This window comes from Vigna unguiculata, chromosome 1, assembly GCF_037176805.1.
Source record: "Vigna unguiculata cultivar grain cowpea cultivar isolate G323 ecotype 2 chromosome 1, ASM3717680v1, whole genome shotgun sequence".
Classification (NCBI taxonomy): Eukaryota; Viridiplantae; Streptophyta; class Magnoliopsida; order Fabales; family Fabaceae; genus Vigna; species Vigna unguiculata.
Genome location: NC_140792.1, coordinates 30,992,360 through 30,999,222, shown reverse-complemented (window position 1 = coordinate 30,999,222; position 6,863 = coordinate 30,992,360).

Sequence of the window (6,863 nt, the reverse complement as noted above, 5' to 3'; positions counted from 1 at the left end):
TCGTAATTAAGTTTTTTTTCCTTTTTAACTAAGTTAATTTTAGAATCTTTGTTTATGTAAGATTGTGAATGATATCAATTATTCACAAAGAAGGTAGTCAATTCAGGTTTCAGCACTTACAAACTTTTATTTCCTTCCAAAAAGGCAGAATTAAAAAATAACATGTCGATGTAATCCAAAGATTAGTATTAAAGATGTGTAATTAGGAATTCAATTGGTACGTACAAGAAAATAAATAATATAAAAAATATATATAAAAAGGAAAACTCAATAATATATTACAATTTTGATGTAAAGGTTATGTTATATATAATCTTTAACATTCATAATTGAGTGATGTTGAATCTTCCTTAAACCAATTGACAGAGGGCCACCTATAAATAGTCATTCCAACATAATCAGTAAAATTAAGGTGATCTAATTAAATTTGGGAAATCTAAAAAGTGAGACATGGATTAAATTTAATATAAAATATTTATAATAACTTAAATATATTTATATCTGATAAATTATTAAGTTTTGTTCTTTATTTCTAAAAATATTTATATTACATTAAACATTCACTTAAGTTTGTACTCATTTAAATCTGCATCCCGTTTAAATCCGCATTTGAAAATGGAAAATTATCGGATCAATCATTTTGTGACTTTAGTTTTAGAAAAAATCACGTAAAATCATTTGACTTTATATTTTGTTATATAAAATAAAATAATAAGTTCCTCTTGCAATATATCTCTTATATCAATCATATATCTTATATCTCATAATTTTATAATTTCTACAAATTTTCAACACTCATAATATTTCATATTGTCAATATTTTATGTTGTAATATCAATCTTAAAATCTCTTAAGTCCGCATCCTAATTAAGTATGCATCAAACTCTCAATATCAAAATGCGGACTTAAGCGAATGTTTACTATACAAGAAAATTCTTGAATAATAATTAATTTTAGTAACAAAAAATAATTAGTTACTATAGTAACCAATTTATAAACTAAAAATTATTGATAACTAAAATAGTTTCAAAAAATTATAATTGATCTCTAAATTGGTATCTATTGTTTCTATTACGAATTGATATCTAAATTGGTTGCTAACATCAGTTACCAACATTTTGGCTATAAAAGAATTGGTCTCTAATTAGAAAATTAGTCTCTAAACATTTTTTTTATCATTAAAGTTAGTTATTATTTGAGAATTTTTTTGTAGTGTCTTCAATATTTTCTTCCCTAATAATTATTTTAGTTTTGTCTTAAAATAAAAAGGTAATATTTTAACTAGTGAAATAAAGTGTTTTAAATAGTGATTTAGAAATAAAAAAATAAAAAAATAAAAAAAGTATAATTTATTAGATAGTAAAAATTATTTAGAACTATTTTTCAATTTTCAATCACTTATACGTTATTTAAACTGTCTACTATTTACAAATTATTCATAACCTTGCTTAATTAATAAATTTTAACATGATTTTTTTAAAATTAATCATAACCTTGCTTTTCTTTTATAAATTTTAATATACATTTTTTTTTTTAAATTAACGACAATCAGATCAATATAAAGATACTCTTGATAAACTCATTTAGCTATAAATGATGCCATAATGGATGAAAATAGCAACTCATGAATAGCATAATATTCATTTGAATAAACTTTTTCAAACCTGCTATAATATTTGTAAAGTAAAAGAAAATAGAGCACCAAAAAACAAGAAATATAGATTTTATTTTTATCTCAAATATTAATAGTTAGTTTTTTTAATGGGAAGAATTGAATCTACAATCTCTTTCATCTTTAATTTTAAATGCATCAAACCGATTTTAATTCTCTAAATTGTTAACAGAAAGAGATTGAATCACAACATTTCTTTCTTTCTTTTCATTTAATAACTTAGGTCATTTTATCATTCTTCGAAAGAAACATAGATGATAAGAACCGTGTGGTGTCTGTAATTCATCACCCAACAAGAGTTAAATTAATCGATAACTTCTAAGACAAAAATTGTTGCAACACATTTTACATTTGTTTAGTAAGTGTACTATTCTAGCTAAGAAGAGTATCGAAATCAATCAAAACCAAATAATGGAATCTCACATGCCCTAACAGGGCATTATTTAACTTTGCTCTCTGCATGGGACTTAAACTTTTTCAATTTATTGAGTGATGTTCTCAATCATCATTCCCATATTTTAAGATTGTTCAAATAATATTATTAAGATTAATTATTATATCTAATATATAGTTCATTTTGTCATCTTTTGAAAAATTGTAATTTCAAGTTGAAGTTTATACGATAAAATTGATTTATAAGGTAAGTTTTGCATCTACTTATGTACGGTAACTAGTAATGGATAACACGATAGATTCAAAAACCAACAAATATCATTAAAATATACTTCAGATGACTTTGATACCATTTTGAGAAGTGGACTTTAAGTCTAATTTAATCTTAAAATGACTTATAAGATGAAAGTTTACACACATTTATTAATTGTTACCTTATTTTTAGTTGATATCTTAGAGATGTCAAAATGGGTAACCCGGCTCGACCCACCACGGGTTGATCATTTAGTAAGCCAACCCAATCCGACTCACTTATTAGCGAGTCAAAAGAAATCAAACCCGACCAGACCCACCACGGGTTGGTGGGTTAAACGGGTTGGCTCACAAGTTCAGTTAATTAAAAAAATACATCTTTTATTTTTTTTCAGTCAAAACTAAATTATACTTCTAATTAAAATATAAATAAACTTTAATACAATCCAAATACAAACCAAAATCACAAAAATACAAATGATTTATGTATTGGCTAAAAAAACCCTAACATGATCTAAATGCAAAGCCCAACTTAATAAAAAATACTTGTGTGACCCTTCATTTGTGGGTTAGTAAACCAATCCGGCTCACCACGGGTTCAACCCGGGTGAGCTAGGTTCTAGGTGAGCCGGGTTAAAAATCAACCTATATTGAAATTTGTAAAAAATTTCAACCCAACCCGACCCGAACTCGTAGTGATTAGGTTGACTTATGGATTCCAACATATTTTGACAGCTCTAGAATTTCCAACGCATTAAAGTTCTAATTTTAAAAACCATCTCAAAGAACTAAAAGAATATAAAAAATAAATAATGTAATCGCAAATTATTAAGACATTTTTTTACTTTAGTATTGAGTGTAGGGTTCAGACCTTTTCAAACTAAAGAGTGATGTTTCAATCAAGAATTCAACTTTAACTTCCTTGATGTGAGTAATTTAACTTTTGTTGGGTATCATAATAATGACACAAATAATTACGACTAAAAAAAATAAAAGGAATAAAATAGATAACAATAATAAACAAATAATGTGATTTTATTGAAAGAAAAAAAATACACACTTTTTCTCGAGATTCAAGAAAAAAATAATGACAACCTCTCTTAAAAAATAAAAAATAAATAGAAGAAAAACTTCAGAAAAGAAACTATTTTTTTCCTCACAACTTTAAGTTTCCTAAAATAATATTATTATAAATTAATTATCATAATATAATTCCCGGTTTCAAACATAGAAGTTTGTGCGTTGCCATTAAAAAATACCTCCAAAAATTAAGAAAAAATATATATATATTTAAATTGTTTTTTGTTGCGACTCTTAAACAATAAGGAGTATTGAGGGTAAAATGAAAGTGTTTTTGAGAGTACATTTACACCTGGTGGATTTGGGACTAGACGAAGAAAGTGGATTATGCATTAAGATTGTTGGTTGAAGAAAATCTAAGTGACTGCACTTGGTTGGGATGCAATGGACACAATAATGCATGAGAAGTGTTGAGTAGTTGAAGGAAGAGACAGAGAGGGACAAAGAGTTGGGATTTGAAGGTGGAGAAAGGACCTCACACATGTTTTCACTGGGTCCATGCAAAATTCACCAATGAATCATAATCACAAAAAATTAACTATTATTAATACCTTCATCGCAATAAATCTAAATGGATTCCCAACCATTGAAGAAACATAAAATAACGTAACTCAAACTATATTCTTCTTCAAGAATCTTCTTTCTAAATAATATAATAATAAACTACATTATTATTAATATTATTATTATTAAAATAAATTATATACTATATCCATTTATATTATAATTAGTTAATGTAATGATATAACAAGAGTCGATGGCGGACTTACCAATGTATCTATCTATATATATATATATATTTGCGAGTTTTCAGTCAAAATGCTAGGATATCAAACTTTTGTTTAAATTACCTTTTTGTTTTTTTCTTCAAAAATTTTAAGTTACCTTTTTATTTTTTTAAAAGCTCAATTTGGTATCGAAGCTTACAAAATTGATGTACTTTGATATTTTTTATTAAATATTTTGAAGTAGAAGAAAAATTTGTCATAAAAAATTAACACTAGGATTATGTTAATTACACCAACAAATCAAACAATCATCTTTATTCACAATTTTAATTTTGATAAAAAATCTAATTCAAGAAATTTAACAAAAATGACAAAATTGCTTTGGAACAATAAAACAAAAAAAAAATCTAAAAACTAATTTGATATTTTTGAATGAAAATAGAAACCAAAAGAGTAATCTCAAAAATTTTATATAAATTAGTAAAAACATTGCATTTACTTTTTTCATGTTAATAAAATATAATAAAATTATAATGATTGTTATTATTATTATTATTATAAAATTAAATATAAATAATTTTACTATAATTAATTTTCATTTATCATAATTAAATTTAAGAAAAATAATTAAATAAAAAATAGTTAAATTATACAAATAATTATTTAAAAAATAATATTAATAAAATAATTATTTTTATTTCAAAATTATTGAAAATATAAAATTAAAAAATAAATATAGACAACCTAAAAGAAAATTTTTTTCTTATATATAAATATAGATTCATACAAATTTACTAAAATATTAAATATATAAAATATATTATAAATATTATTATTTTTTAAATAAATATTTAAAAGTATATATTGGAGGCCTTAGTCCCCGCATATATCTATAACTATATATGAAAATGATTCCATCTTTTGTGTCCACATTTCATAATTCCAACTTTACCCTTTATAATATAATTATTTGTTAATTTTTTTAAGATTAACGGTTATTTTTACAAGTTTTTATAAAACTATTTACTTATTTTCTTCTTCCTTTTTCTTCTATTCATCAACCGTTATTTTCTCATATTTTCTCCATACATTTCACTTTATTTTTAATAAATATAATTTTATTTTTTTTATTAACTTAATAATATTACAATATCATTCATTACTAATATAATATTATGCATATTAAAAAAATGTACACACAAGCACGATAGTCTTGTGTTTACACTAGTGTATACATATATATATATATATATATATATATTATTTTGTTAAAATTATTATTAAATATTTGGAAAAAAATATTTTGCTCCTTTAATTTTATATATTTGTCTATCCTAATTAGGGATGGGAAATAAATTCGTCCCTATGGATATTGTTCGAACTCGTTTCTGTTTTGACGGAAAATATACATATCGACTAGATATGAGTATGGGGAATCCCAGATTTTTTTTAACTAGGTATGGAGATGTACATATCCGTCCCGTCCCTATACCCGCCAAAATATATATATATATATATATATATATATTCTCTATTTTCTATTTCTTCTAATTGTTTGGTCTGCCATAAAATTCATTAGCATCTCCAATATATTTTTCATCTTATTATAACTTTCATGCAATTATGTTCAAATGATGTATGTCAATTAAATATTTTTATGTCTCACATTTGAATATTTCTATTTATTTGAATTTTTTTTATTTATTGTATATTTTCGTTTCACATGAGAACGTTTAACCCTCTCAATTTAAGTATTCAATATACCATAAACCTTTAATTTACAACATAATATAAAAAGTTTACTCTATTATTATTTTTTTTTTTGTTTGCTGAAACAATTTTTGTTATTTCTCAACCATTGACTATGTTGATATTTGAGAAGTTTTCGTTGATCTCTAAAGTATTTTTCATTTTATCATACCATTAATTGTATATTTGTTTTTCTTTGTGTGATTTCATTCAATGGTCTCTTGGCTTGTTTATAAGACACACATTTGATAATTTTTTAATTTATTTATTTTTTATTTTTATAATATAAAATACTATTTTGATATATTATCTTTTATTTCTTAACTTATTATCATACTGTGATTTTGTCACTATAATTGTATAAATTAATTTTATTTACTATAATATAAAATTTTAATGTAATTGTCATGAATTTTTTCTATCACCATCTAACATATATTGAAGTTCAAAAGATATAATATCTATGTGAAAGTTTTATTATTAGTAGTTTAATATTTTTTTCTTTGCGTTATTTGGATCAAGTGATTTATTATAACTTTTATTAGTGTATAAAAAAGATATTCATTAGAATTAAAAGAATTGAAGTAAAAATACTTTTACATGTATTTTAATTTGAATGTTTGTTTTCCTTTTCTATTTTTTTTTTAAATTAAATTTTATCAACTACAATTCATTAATGTTTGCAAATTTAATAGATGTTTTGATTCTCGTGAAACTTTATTTGGTATTCTAATTTGAAATATATATAATTATAATATAATTTCTTTATAAATATTTGATAATGAAGAAACAACCATTTTTTTACTATTGAATATTTGATAATAATATGTTTTTTTCTCATAATTTTTTATTATTTTATAAAATTAATTAATTAATATTGAAATGTTGAAAAATGGGTATGGATATAGATACAAGTATATATCCTACCTAATTGGGATGAGGATGTGACAAAAATTTGATACCTGTTAGTTTTGGTTTGAGTATGGAGA